This window comes from Rattus norvegicus, chromosome 9 (genome assembly GCF_021556685.1).
Source record: "Rattus norvegicus strain SHRSP/BbbUtx chromosome 9, alternate assembly SHRSP_T2T, whole genome shotgun sequence".
In the NCBI taxonomy this organism is placed as follows: domain Eukaryota; kingdom Metazoa; phylum Chordata; class Mammalia; order Rodentia; family Muridae; genus Rattus; species Rattus norvegicus.
Genome location: NC_141542.1, coordinates 25,919,566 through 25,934,114, shown reverse-complemented (window position 1 = coordinate 25,934,114; position 14,549 = coordinate 25,919,566). Strand labels below are relative to the sequence as shown.

Sequence of the window (14,549 nt, the reverse complement as noted above, 5' to 3'; positions counted from 1 at the left end):
ACGGACAAACCAAAAGGCATCCCCACAACCAGATGACACGGAGCCGGGATGGGGTTGAATGACCCTTGCTATTTTCAGTGTTGGAATCGTTGCTTTACAAGCATGTCTGATTGGTTTCCGATGTGCTTTCCAAGACGCCTGGGAGACACTGGTGCCCATTCAAACAGGACGGCCTTCAGATGCGGCTTCTGCAAGCTGCCACTCAGGTTCCCTTTTCCTACTGTGCCAAGACTTAAACAATAGGCAATCAACCCAGTTACAGTTCCAAACACAAACTGGTTCCGTAAACAGTGGTTCCCACTTGCCAAGTTGCCACCAATCCAAGGCAACTCGGAAAGCTAACTTTAACAAATGCTAATTTCTGGTGACACACTGACAGAGGGAGGGCCATCAGGGGACTGAGACTTGAGTGTTCATGGTATCCTTCAGTCACTCAAAGTAAGAGAACAGGATCCTAATTAAGAAACCCTTATAGGATAACGTCTCTTTCAGCCATGAAATGTCCATGGAAACTTGAAACCTCTGTCACCTATTACAACTGCTGTTGCCTGGCAAATAGTCCAAAAGATCAAATAAGAAGAAACTTCACCTACTGTAGGCGCTCATGATCCAAGGCCAAAGGCAAAAACAATCATGACAGCTAAGATTATGTCACACCAGTACCTGAGGCCCCGCCATGTTTATTTGTGTATAAGATCCGTTTTCTCTCTCTCTGTCTGGATCATGTGTTACTAGAACGTTCCTCTGGGGGACTCCATCATGAGTGAGGTTTCAGGTGTTCTATGTTGAGCATGCATTTTTCTTCCCAGTGGAAGCTCCCAAAGTAGCCCTCAGTGCCTCCCCTGTTGGACTCCCCTCTCCCCTGGCACACAGCTGGCCCCCCGAGGCCACCAGATATGCAGAAACAACAGCAAGTGCATTGTGAGGCCGGATTGTAGAACCCTGGTTCCACCTTGCTCTCAAGTCACTCACCCTGAGCACAGCCAGATACCATGCTGTAGAGACACACCCTTGGCTTGCATGTTCCCACAACACCCCACCCCCACATCAAGAATCGGCTCAGACCATCACATAGAGAAATGGTTTTCCTCATCTCAAATCGCTTCTGCCTAGAAAACGTGTATCTTCTTAGGGCGCTGGGGATGGAAGTAGGGCCCTCTGCAACCCAGGAAGTGTTCTACCACTCCAGTGGTACCACTCCAGTCTATACTCCAGCTCCCTGCCCCTAAAGTCCTGGCTGCAACCTCACGGCAGACCTGAGTCAGTCCCGCTGGAGTTTCTGTTCCTGGAGTTCTGTGAGATCACGAGTGTTTGTCCTCTCAAGCCTGATTAATCTGCTACACATTCCTGAAGTAGAAACTTCTAGTTTCTCTGGAAACTCAGTTATACCGTGTAATGTTAGTCTGGAAATTGCTGAAGCAGACCGGTGAGAGGACATTTGTGAGAGGATGCTTTGCTGGGACAGACATGTGATGTTTTTCCAGAACTTGTCTTGGGAAAAGGCATTTGACGTTTTGCTGGAGTGGATGCTTGAGACAGTGGGTTATGTTTAAAAAGAATATAAATGTAGCCCACAGACAGTGAGAGGAGGCTCTTGCCTTGGTTCGCCTTGCAACATTTGCTGGTCTTCACTGATCTTCAACTGTCATGACTTCATAGACAGCAATGTGCCAAAGAACTTCTCATGGTATCCAGGCCACTTCTTGCCACCGCCTCAGACTCCTGCTGACTCATGCCAATTCAGCATAGCCTCATGGGTACCAGTATCTTCCGGATGGAACTGCCACCACTGATCTGGGTTTGATATTTTGGACTGGACCACTGATACACTGACAATGAAGATTGGAATAGCCCCAAAGAACTATTTCTAAACAGGCCCACAAACCCTGTTTCCTATTAACCTTTCTTTTCCCTTACCTCTGGTAGGTGGGCTAGAAGAGAGGTTGAAGCATTTAAGAACTGTTATTAAAATAGGTTTTAAAAAATATAAGCCTACATATTCTTTGATTGCAGATCCAGGAAGTTTAACTGAAAGTCCTGCTCCTGTATGACAGGCCACCCAGTGGAGTACCATGGTGTTTCTATTTAAAACACACACACACACACACACACACACACACACACACACACACACTCTACATCCAGGTTGAAAAACAAGACACTGTGTGGAGGGTAGGGCATGGCAGGGGGGACTAAGTCTTCCCCACCTTCCAACCCACTCTAACCCCTAATAGCAGGACCCAGGAGCTCCAGATCTCTCCTAAGCCCTGAACCCAGGCAAGAGAAGCACACAGGAGCACAGCTCTTGAGCTCCACTTCCGATCTCTGGAACCTCTTTCTGCCTCAGACCCCTTCCTGGGCTCTTCTGCCATCCACCCAAATGCACTCACACTCCTATCCTGTTTTATGCTCCTCAAATTATCCTAATTATATATCCTAATTATATAAGACATATGACGGGGGAAGGGGGGTTAGGGGGCATTGACCCGGAAACCAGGAAGGGGAATAACAATCGAAATGTAAATAAGAAATACTCAAGTTAATAAAGACAGAAAGAGGGGTTAGGGATTTAGCTCAGTGGTAGAGCGCTTGCCTAGCAAGCGCAAGGCTCTGGGTTCGGTCCCCAGCTCTGAAAAAAAAAAAGAATAAAAAAAAAAATAAAGATGGAAAGAAAAAAAAAGACATATGGACATATGACGGGTACAGAAGGTGCCCAGTACCTGGGTTCAACAGGGGCAGACCTTCCACCCTATTTGATTCCCACATTTAAGTTTTGCAGAAAGATAACATTTGGGGTTCAGCCCTGTATGTTCCGCATCTCTCTGGCCTGTGGTCCCTGCCTTGACTTTCATCCTACATGTGATACCCACTGCAGCCGACAGCAGGAATTCCACCTTTCTCAGTGAAGAATGCGGGAGGTGTCCTTAGTGTTGCTGTATGCTTCAGGGCAAAGCCCTAGGCCACACGCATTCCTAACAGCATCGTTTGTAAACTGCTAGAAACTCAAACACTTAATGTGCCTACCCTAGTAACTAGAGCCTTTGGGAATGTAGTATACATAGTGGAAAATATATATATATATGTATATATGTGTGTATATATACACACATATATATGATGAGAGGCCATATATATGTATATATATACATATACATATAATATATATACAGTATATATATATGTATATATGAATGAAAATAAATGTATCCCTCCCCAAGTGATGCCATTTATTTATAGACTCCTTCGTAGAAGCCAGGGGCCATCCAGCTTCCCAATCTCCAGTCAAAGTCACCCTGGAGACCAACATCTTAATTTTCTGTTCCACAGTCATTTCCTTAACAACCACCCCAAAATTCAATGTGGTGTGAATGTCAAGTGTGCTGTCTCAATCCAAGAAGGGTATCTATCTCTTAGATATTTCTGGGTTCCCTTTAAAATTACAAAATAACCTCTATCCTCCCACCCAGGGAGTAACTTCATGGTTGCTGCTGAGGCATAAAATCCAGTATTCCAAAATACAGTATTGTTGCACGTTACCGAAAATAAGCATTCGCACCACCATCTCCCTCTTAGCAACCACGCCCCTTCTTGCCGTAAATGAATTGGGTAAAATCCCCCCTCCCCACAACTCCCCAGACAGCTGTCTCCGATTCCAGAAGACACTCCGGGGCCCGGGGCTTTTATACCACTGTAGGCTGCATCCCAAAGAGAAACAGACAGCTTGCCCTGAAGGCCTGCTGTTCTCTACATCTGCAGTGGTTCTACTGCCCTGGGGAGCGGCCAAGCTTAACCCCACAGGGAACCCCCTGTCTTGTTCATTCTCAATCATATCTGGTCCAGCGGCCAAAGCTAGAAGATGTTTCAACTTCCTGACTCACTACCTATTCCACAGACAGTCAAAACCTTCCAGGGACCAGCTTTCTCACCCTCTGACTTCCATGACCTCCGGTCATGTAAGGCCAAGCCGTTGCTGGCTGGTATACACACCCAGAGACCTCCCACTCCAGACCCTCTGTCCACTGAGGCACCATTTGGAACTCCTCCTTTTTTCCCTTCCTCTGGAACCTTCAAATATACCCAGCATACTCAGAAGGAAAATTAGTAGGACATGAGATTTGGGGGGTCGAGGGGTGGAGATTGACTCATTGGCTTCCAAGTCCAAACATTCCAGAATTACATACAGTTGTGCTGGCTCGGAGGCCAGTGCCCCAAAGAGCTACTGTGCTGTCCGCCATCCCAACACAGGCCTCTCATCAATACGTGCCCCAGCCCACTTTCTACTTTTTACTTTGACATAGGGTCCCACACTAAGCGATCTGGTGTCTCACGAACTTTTCCTAGAGCAGCATGAACCTCTGTTGTCCCCGGGCCCAACAGTAACTCACCCACATCCAGCGTGGTGAAGCAACTCGTTTGCTGGGCCTCCCTAAGGGAGTGTATATGACCTCCAATCATCTGCAATTCTGAAGAATCTCTCTGGCACTAATGATGACAGTCCCAGGGCTATAGGGCCTTGTGGAGTCCCAGCCATACGTTTTAGCATAATCCAGAGACCACATGCAGTCAGGGCAGAATTACACATAGTTGAAAATGGGGAACAAGGTACAGGAGGAGGTCGTTTGAATCTCCAGTGAAGGTTTAATGAGGACATCCCCTAATAAAAGGATGCCGACGGGCCCAGTCTTGAGTAGATGTTTCTTACAGATAATCGGGCAGCTCAGATTAAGATTTAGAGGCTCTTATACTCAGATGACCCTGAACTCATGTGTAGCCCAGGCTGGTCTTGAACATGTGCTCATCCTGCCTTAGCCTTCGGAGTTGCTGGGATTACAGGCCCGAGCCCCCAGGCATACAGACACCGCTACCTTACAGAAAAGGCTGCCTGAAGGCAGAATTCCTTCGTGCTTGGAGGAATTCTAGCATTTTCTCTTAAATTCTTCAACCGATGAATGAAACCCACACACACTGTGAAAGGTAATCTGCTGTTCTCAGAAGTCTGCTGATTTCAGCATCACCGATTTCAGCATCACCGCCTGCAGGAAGATCTAGCTTTGTGTTGGAACAAAAACCAGGCACCACCATCCAGCCAAAAGGACACAGAATAAATCACCACCCATACTAAGCGGGACAGCCTCATCCCCCAGCCAATATCCTGAGCATCATTGTAGACAAGAAATGTTGGCTGTGACAAAATAAAACAAAAGGGGACAATCTCGTAGAGCCTTGTCCTCTGAGTCAACACCCTCTACTCAGTGACTGTGACCATTTGCAAACGACTCTCAGGACAGGACCTGGTGATGACTATCGGATGTATGGGGTGGGGAGGGGCCCTCCCCTGAAATTCCAGCCACTCCTTCCTACACTCTGTCCCAACTGTATGTAATTCTGTATGGTGTGGTCGGGGAGGTAACAGACTGTACGTCCATGTCAGTTAACTGACACAGTCTCCATGTCTGCAGCTATGGAGAAGCTGTCATCCACACTGGGGTGAGTCTCTCCAGTGGCATGGATCTTTAAGGGTCACACACACCCTTAAAGGTAATCCTTTACCCCTGCTCTGTAGGTAAGCAGACAGAATAATTAGTTCACAAAGCTAGCCTGGGTGGCATGGTGCTTTGGTCTGTCATCGGTGCCTTATCTGGAATAATAAATGCTTGCACCTCTCCAGTAAACTTCAGACCGCACTTCCTCCCATGGGTCGTACCTTAGAGAGCACAGAAATAGACAACAGAAACAACGAAAAGTGATGAAATCCAATCCTCAACCTAATACGTCAAGTAAAAAGGGAACACAGAGGACAGCAATCACAGAGGAAGAGGGTGGCATTACCACGGAAGGCGTCCCTCGGCAGTAACATTCAGCAACACTGCAAAGGAGGTGGCAGAGAGGTCCCCAGGATAAGAAGTGGTGACCTAGGCGTGTCATAAAATCGTAAGCGAGTCGGTGTTTGGGACAGACACTGCCTGCGGAAGGCTGGGCACAGGATGTGAAGTGAGCATGGTCTAGGTTGAGGATTCCCCCCACCACCAGGGGACTGAAGCTGGGAAATGTAAGTCACTTGACTATGATGTCAGGAACTGGGAGAGCAGCTGACTCAGAAGAGGCAAAGCAAAAACCAAGTTTTGGGTGTGTTCTATAGTGGACCTGTGGGTGGCCAGCGGTCTGAAGCAGAAGTCTGGAGCAGCCAGTCCCAAGAGGTCAGGAGTGTGGCATCCAGAAGTGAATTAACCACTGCTGTGGAAGGTCCAAGAAACCCAGCAGATGCACCAGTCTGGAGCTTTGGTGGTACCCATTTCCTGAGGACAGTGGCTCCTCAAAGGCAGTTGCAAGTCTTCATCCATCCAAAGCAGAGGAGTTAGGAGCAGTTCAGCTACAGAAGGAAAACTACAGAGGTACCAAAGGACAGAAAGGGGCCTTTGAAATATGGCCCTGTGGCTCTAAAGTTCACCTTACAACAACTACTACTATTACTGCTGCTGCTGCTGCTGTTGTTGTTGCTGTGATGATTATTATTATACCTTATTCATTGGAGGGTGGCATGTGCCACAGTATGCATATGGTGGTCAAAGAATAATGGCAGGAGTCAGTTCTCTCCCCTCACCCACTATGTGGGTCCTGGGGATCAAACGCAGGTCGGCAGTTTTATTAACAGATACCTCTAACCACTGAGCAATCTCTACAGCCCAGGTTCATTTTCCTAACAGTCTAGCCCAGGGTTCGGGTTCGCAGGTTCATGTGCCAGAGTGCCTCCGTCAAATCCTGATGACCCTACTTCTGAGATGTGACTCCAAGGAAGCCCTGGAAACTGTGACTAGAGACAAGTTGAACATCTGCTTATACAGTAACTACTGTAGAAAAGAAAGTGGAGCTGTGCTGAATGCACGTTAAAATACGTCAGGCTTGCAGAGTGAGAGTACAAACATTAGCCAGGGGGCACGGCCGATGTGGCTCAGTGGTAGAGCGCTTGCCTCTCATGCACAAAGCCCCATTACCATCCGTAACACCATTAAGTAGATAAACAGGTAAGGGTCAGCCACTCAATACACTGTTAGTATTGCTTGTCATCTCTGATAAAGATTCATGGAGCATGGGATGGGTTACTATATCACACTGAACATGGAAAATGCACTTAGAAAGCATCAGAACGGGCTGGGGATTTAGCTCAGTGGTAGAGCGCTTACCTAGGAAGCGCAAGGCCCTGGGTTCGGTCCCCAGCTCCAAAAAAAAGAACCAAAAAAAAGAAAAAAGAAAGCATCAGAACACACACACACACACACACACACACACACACACACACACACAGAGAGAGAGAGAGAGAGAGAGCCCCTCCCTCCTTTGAGACATGGTTTCTCTGTGTATCCCTGGCTGTCCTGGAACAGGCTGGCCTCAAACTCGGAGATCCTCTGCCTCCTTTGTGCTGGGATTAAAGGTATGTGCCACCAATGCCCAGCCACGCAAACCCTTTCTAAACTGAGAAAGGGTTTAAATGGATGGACCTGTACTTTATGTTTCTGAAATGAGAAAACACGTTGACACGTTCCATTAGCCCGTTCTGTGACTAAGCAAATCTCTTTATACCCAGCTTCGTGGGTAACAGCTATCCTAACACCCTCAAATCCACACCCTCGGAAAGCCAGTCTGCAAAGTGTAAAGGACTCCTCAGCACAAGGTGAAGGCAGAAGCAGGACGTTCACACACATGCACACACAGCAACACAACTGAAGCTGATCTCCCGCTTCAAGGGCCCCATGCTGCCCCGAGGAGATATGGGACAACAAAATGGGGCATTTCATGTGGAGAAGTCGGAGAAAGTTGTCAGCTCCTGACTGAAAAGTGTGGAAATCTTTGATCCAGGACTATGAAGCGGGAAGCGGATGGGCCAGTCAGCTTCACAGACAGTGACAAGCGCGGTTTGTCTGAATTTGGCCATGAACATCTAGGACTGGCTTTCCCTGTTCTTTGATCTCACATAAGAAGCAAGAGACACTGAATAACGAGGACAACTAGAGTTCCTTGCCCTCTCTGTCACCCCTGTTCTCCAGAGGCAGCTGAGACCCAAGGGAACCCCCAAACAAACCTTTAAGCCTCCCAGATGAGGTCTCTGCCTCGGCCCTGGCAGGTGGCCATCCCCAAAGAATGTGACCTGATTTCCTAGCTCTTTGGTTCTGGCCCACTGAGAGCCATTTCCCTCTCTGAATTCAGCCCAGGTAGGGAGTAATTCGCACAAATGCATATTTAAAAGCTGGACCAGATTCTTGTTTGGAGAATAAGGAATTAACAGGACTCAAGCGGAGACGCTGAACCGCCCGCGGTACTGATCCTTCAAGAAAATATGTCTTGATAAAATATGCAATGATAATAATGAAAAAGCTCCTTCTTCGGGGCCCAGGAGACCAGAGAAACGGGAATCTATGTCAAGAAATGAATGTGAGTGGGAGAAGTGTTATCACACACAACAATCCTCCCCTGCCCCCGCCAAATCCTCGGAAGGGTAAACATGAAAGAAATGTCTGCCAAAATGCATCTCTGTCAAAGAATGAGCCCGTCATTGCCACCATCTCTCTGCCACCTGTTCTCCTCTGAAGGGCAAGGAAATCTGCAAGGCACAGAGTGACTGACTGTCCCATAGAGGTCACAATGTGACTGTCCCATAGAGCTCACAGAGTGACAGTCTTATAGAGGTCACAGAGCGACTGTCCCATAGAGCTCACAATGTGACTGTCCCATAGAGCTCACAGAGTGACTGCCCCATAGAGCTCACAGACTGACAGTCTTATAGAGGTCACAGAGCGACTGTCCCATAAAGCTCACAGACTGACAATCTTATAGAGGTCACAGAGTGACAATCTTATAGAGGTCACAGAGTGACTGTCCCATAGAGCTCACAATGTGACTGTCCCGCAGAGCTCACAGAGCGGCAGACGTATCTCCAGTGGCCACACTTGGCTCTAGACTCCTGAACTGTAGCTAGCTCTCCCAAAGAAGTGAAGTCTGCTTTTATTGAACGTTGACTCTTTAGATGCATATGTGACAGCCACGTGCAGTTAGTGGCTACTGTATTCCACTCACTCAATTAAATCACATCCCAAATTGACCATTACTTTGCTTCTTAAAAACAAAAGGTGTTCAGTCAGGTGTGGAGCCACTGTACCTTTAACTCCAGCACTCAGGAGGCAGAGGCAGGCAGGGGTTCTGAGTTTGAGGCCAGCCTGGTCTACAGAGCCAGTTCCAAGACAGCCAGGGCTACACAGAGAAACCCTCTTAAGAAGAAAAGAAAACAAAACAAAACAAAGCAAAACAAAAAACCCCCAAAACCAGCAACAAAAATGTGTGCGTGCGTGCATGCGTGCGTGCGTGCATGTGTGCGTGCGTGCGTGCATGTGTGTGTGCGTGCGTGTGTTTGTGATATCTCCAGGGACTGAACTCGTGTCATCAGGAGACAAACACCTTTACCTGCTGAGCCATCTTGCTGGCCCTTGATTTGGTTTTTGAGTTGGGGCAGGGAGGGCTCCTTTTTAGTTCAGGCTAGCCTTGAACCCTGCATTGTCCTGCCTACAGATCCCAAATGCCAAAATTACAGGTATGTGTCTCCACACCAAGTGTCAGAGTCAGTGCTTCTCTACAAGTCACAACTGTGCAAAAGTACATAAAACACTGATGAGAGTAACTCCACTGTGACATTTCCTGTCATTCCGTTCTGACCGCCCAGTGACGTTTTTATTAAGTTGTGTCTCCCTGTACTGTGAGCCGTGCTTCCAGATGATTCTGCATTCGCTAAACTCGAGCACCACGACGTCTTCCCTAAATGGTTCAGAGACACTGGAAGCTACACCCAGGGCCTACTGAGCTTCACTTCCCTCCAGGCTGAAAAGTAACAGGATCTCTGTCACCCGGCCTGAAGAGGACTCAGATGGTTCCGTAAAGTACAGAGCAGCGCTGGTCTAACACCTAACATTCTGTTAATAACAATGGCAACAACAAATGTGTCATGGAATAGGACGGTTCTACTATAAGGAAGTTGTTCTAGGTCTACAGACTTCAAACCCATCCCCCACCCTAGGGGAACCACCTGCTGACTGTTGAGAATGTGACATCACAGGGCCTTGATCTCGCATCGCCCACTGTCAAGATGGGCAGTGTTCTCTTGGATGTCTGTTGTGCCCCTTCCTCGTGACCTGTGCCACAAATGTACTGTAGTTCCAGACATGGCAGGGCTCCAGACCCTCTCCAGTATCTCAAGACTGGACACGAGTCCTCTGTCCCCTAAGAAACATGGTCAGTACTGAGACATGGCGAGGGCCGTGGAAACATTTCACCCTCTGTTTCTCCAGACAGCCACACTTCCTGTCTCTTGGCTCACCCTAGGTCAGAGACAGCTCCAGTTCCCACAGCGAAGGAGTACAGTGGAAAGGGCCTTGGAGAGGCCACGTGACTTTTCTCAGTAATGAGATGGGTGTTGTTGGACTGTATTTCTCACAAAAGGGGCAAGTCACATTCTCAGTGAAATCCCTCCACCCTGATGCACCCCAACGCTGACCTGCCCTCCCCTTACCCTGCCTCCCAAAGAAAATGCAGGCAGCTGCCCACAACGGTGAAATCCAAAGGGTATTATTGCCAAGAACAAGGGTATTTTCACATCAGCAGGCCCAGAAGTCCAGAATCCCCCCCAGGAATTTCTAAGCAGAAGTTCAGTGAGATTCTGTGAAACTTGGGGGTTGGTTTTTTTGTTTGTTGTTTTGTTTGTTTTGTTTTTCCTTTTTCTAGAAAGCACTCAGTCCAGATCATTCACAGTCTCGGGTCTATTCCCCTAAGGACATCCCTTCCCAGTAGATCTCTAAAGATCTTATCATCTGAAATCATTGAAGTCTAAATCCCCTTAAGGGCTGAGGAGAAGGCTCAGTGAGTAGTGCTTACTGGGCAAGTGTGGGGACCTGAGTTCCAATCCCCAGGACCCACAGCACACAGGGCGCTTTCAGGGCAAGATGGGAGCTAGAGGCAGGGAACTCTTAGAAGCTCAAAGGCCAGCTGGTATATGCAGCTGTGAACAGGAGCTTTTTGCCTCAAGCAAGGCAGAAGGTGAGTAGAGATCCCCAAACTTACCCTCTAAGCTCCCTCTAACATATACATCTGTAGTGTGTACACATACATGTAAACATACACAAATACACACACACACACGCACGCGCGCGCGCACTTGCGCACATATACTCATACCAATAAAAAGTAAACACACAGTGACAATCAGGGACTGCTTCTTACAGTCCCCCTCTATCTGTGAAATCTGTCCACAGACGTCCCCACTGGGCCCAGGAGACCAGTACCATAACTAATCATCCCGGCTTAGAGACAGGAAAGCTGGAGCGTGATTTGAGCTCCAGCACTTTTGTACCCTTCCCAGGAATGGAGAATGGAATCATCACACTAGAAAAAGGCCTAGCGATTTCCTCCGCACGCTACACACACCTCTTCTGTGACATGGGTATTTACTTATCCAGGAGAATGGGAATGACGCCCCTAGGGATCTGTGTACAAACACACGAATGATCACAGCAGTATTTTTCACAAGAACCAACAACAACTAAATATAACCCATGGACCCAGGAACAGAGGGATAGACAACGAAACTCTGGCATACACACATCTCATGAACATAACTCATACATAACAAACTTAACAAAACAGAATTACTGAACTTATACAGAACTGCAGAATTGCATGTTTATGTTGTAAAAATAACAGACTAAACAAACCTATGGTAAGACAGAGCAGTGGTTGGCACGTGGAAGGTAGGGGCCGTGAAGAAATCCAGGTTGACCATGTTTTACCTGTCTTGATAAGGACTGGGCTGCACAGTACATGGATATGTCAAAACGACGTGCACGTTACTGTTATGTATGTGTAACTAAACACACATTAAACGTCTGAGTTGAAACCTTTATAAAGTAACCCTGTGCTAAGACTAACTGATTTTAAAATGCATAAAGCAACGTGGATGGTGCCTAGGTGTGGGTCTTTGTTTTTGTAGCCCAGGCTAGCCTTTAACTCCAGCCTCCTTCACCTTCTGGATTCTGAGATTACAGCCGTGTGCCACTGTGCCCCGCTAGGTATTTGTATGGTCCCTGTTATTTTTTTTTTAATAACAGGCTAACCTGGTCTGCACAGTGGCAGATCCAGACCAGCCAGGGCTACACAGGGAAACCTTGTCACAACGGCAACAAAAATAGCTATAGAAAAATCAGAGTACCCTTTTCTTAGCCTACCAACATTTGGTAAGGCAGCCATGAACAGACACCAACTCACAGGACCACACAGCTCCAGCTAAGTGAAGCCTGGAGGAACTCTAGGAGCTTTTACAGGAAGTCCCACCACTCAGCCCAATTCCCCACATGCAAAGCCATCGCTGAAATCAAGCCCCAAAACTCCTGTTCCAGATGGAGAGAAAAAAAATTCACTGACTTGTATCGGCAATTTATTCTATTTCAATTCCTGCACCAAATTGATTAGCTGACTACACAATCCACTTTATTTGTCCCTTGTTCACGATGCGGGGGGGGGGGGGGGCACAAAACGACACAGTGTCCTAACCCACAAATGGAGGCACAGGGAGGCTCCCAGCTTGATGCTGGAATTGCTCAGGCCTTATGAAACCCCTTACAGAAGGCAGAGTTTGCAAGCTCACTCTAGGGTTACACTGATTAACTGAGGTCAGAGCACAGCACCACACGCCTTGTTGCTTCAACCCTGAGGGTGGGTAGCTGGTGACATCTGGTGTCACTTGAACTTCCTCAGAATCCAGCTGGTCAGAAGATACAAATTAGGAATCCAGGCAGCCACGGATATGTTGGGTTCAGTGGCCCTACTCATGGGCTTGTAGGCCACTCACATTACAGCCTGGGCTTCCTTCCTGGAAAAGGCTTACTTGAGATGACACTCCACAGTAGCTGTCCGGAGACACCTGTTCTGACCTTACCCGCCCCCTTCTGAAAACAGTTGTATGGATAAGAGGGTCTGTTGCTGGGCAGCTGGGCGGCCACTCATAAAGATCTGTGCCAGACTCTTTTAAAAAAATAGTTTTTGTTTGTTTGTAAGCCCCTAAACAAACTCACTGACACCACCCACCGCCCACAGGGGGCAGCTGAGAGCCAGCAGCCAACAGGCATCAGGGAGCGCACGCGCGGGGCTAACCCTGCCCTCTGCGCGATTCTGGCCTCCAAAGATAGCGTTGCCTGAGCGCAGCGGACCTGGAGCACTTGCCTGACAGTCAGGCTTCCTTAAATATACACTCCCTCCTCCTCGCCGGGACCCCATGCCCATCCTGGCGTGCCCCTTGCCTAGGAAAGTGTGTTAGGACACGGCAAGGAAAAACAAAACAAAACAAAACAAAACCCTTATCAGAAGAGAAAAGCGGCGTTTCTAGTGGCTGGGATTTGGCTCTCAGGATTTCTACCGAGTCCCCGCGCCTGGCCCGCCTGCTCTCAAGAGTCGCACACCTCTACCCAGAATCTAGCCCAGGTCTCCTGGTGCACGTGGGCAGTGGCAACTCCCATCTGCTCCGGGCCGGGTACCCACTACAGCAGCGGATACTGACCCACCTGTAGCCTCCGAGCTTCCCTCCGCGTCCTTCTAGTAGACCTCTCCAGCGAAGCCCAGGACCCCCAGCAGGCGACCCGACCCTCTCACCCCAACGCTCTCTCGCTTGTTTTGTTTTTTTCTTCTTCACTCGATAAAAAAAAAAGTTGGCCCAGAATCTGGCGTTCCATAGATCTGTCCCCATCCCCACGCGACCTGCACCAGGGGGTTTGCCTAGCAGCTCCGGTGCCACGAGAAGCTGTCGCTTGCCCACCAGGATCCCAGGCCAGCGGAGCCAGCGACCCAGGCCTCTGCATGCCACCTCGCCCGCCCGCCACACGCCCACCTACCTTAGGCGACCAGCAGCGGCGACCCTGGCGCGGGTTCCCGGAGACAGCGTGCTGCGTCCCGGGATGAAAGTTTGTGCCATGCAGAGCAGGGCGGCGCGCGGACGACGCGGCCCCGGGGGTGGGGGCAGAGCGCGGGGCGCGGCCGCTCGCGTGTCGACGGTCCCTCGGGCGCTGGCCGCGCAGGTACCTCCCCGGAGCCAGTGGCCGCCGCGCTCCCGCTCGCTGCGCCCTGCGCCCTGCGCGCTCCGACTCCAGTCCCGCCGCCCCCACCCCACCCCGCGCCGCCGCCGCCGCGCGTCCGCCCGCTACACTTCCTCTTCCTCTGAACTCATGTGCAAAATATGCTGCGCTGCATCTTCTTGGGGGAAGCGGAGCAGCCCCTGGCAGCCCCGCACGAGAGACCCGTCGGCCCCGTGCGTTGCCAGAGCCCGGCAAACCGTCCCTTCCCCCCTCCCCTCCCTCCCCCCTCAACCCCACCTCTCTTTCCCAGGCTTGGGCTCTGGGACCCGCTTAGGAGAGCGCCAAGGTGCCAGCCAAGATACTGGGAAGAGGACCGCCATCACCATGCTGATTGATAGCTAGGGTGGGGAGGAGAGCTGGAAAGAGGTCCATTTTGGACCCATTCCACAG

The 14,549-nt window shown here is 49.4% G+C and overlaps 1 protein-coding gene across 4 annotated transcripts in view; it reads right to left on the bottom strand.

Annotated features, from left to right (window-relative positions):
• The window catches only part of Rftn1 (raftlin lipid raft linker 1), a 196,641-nt gene extending 182,463 nt beyond the window's left edge, over window positions 1-14,178 (bottom strand). For 3 of the 4 annotated variants that reach the window (XR_015628840.1, XR_015628841.1, XM_087567211.1), the window contains exon 1: window positions 13,920-14,178. The gene's annotated coding sequence lies outside the window, so the exon portion shown is untranslated. 4 annotated transcript variants of the gene reach the window in all.
• Window positions 14,179-14,549: the final 371 nt, after the last annotated feature.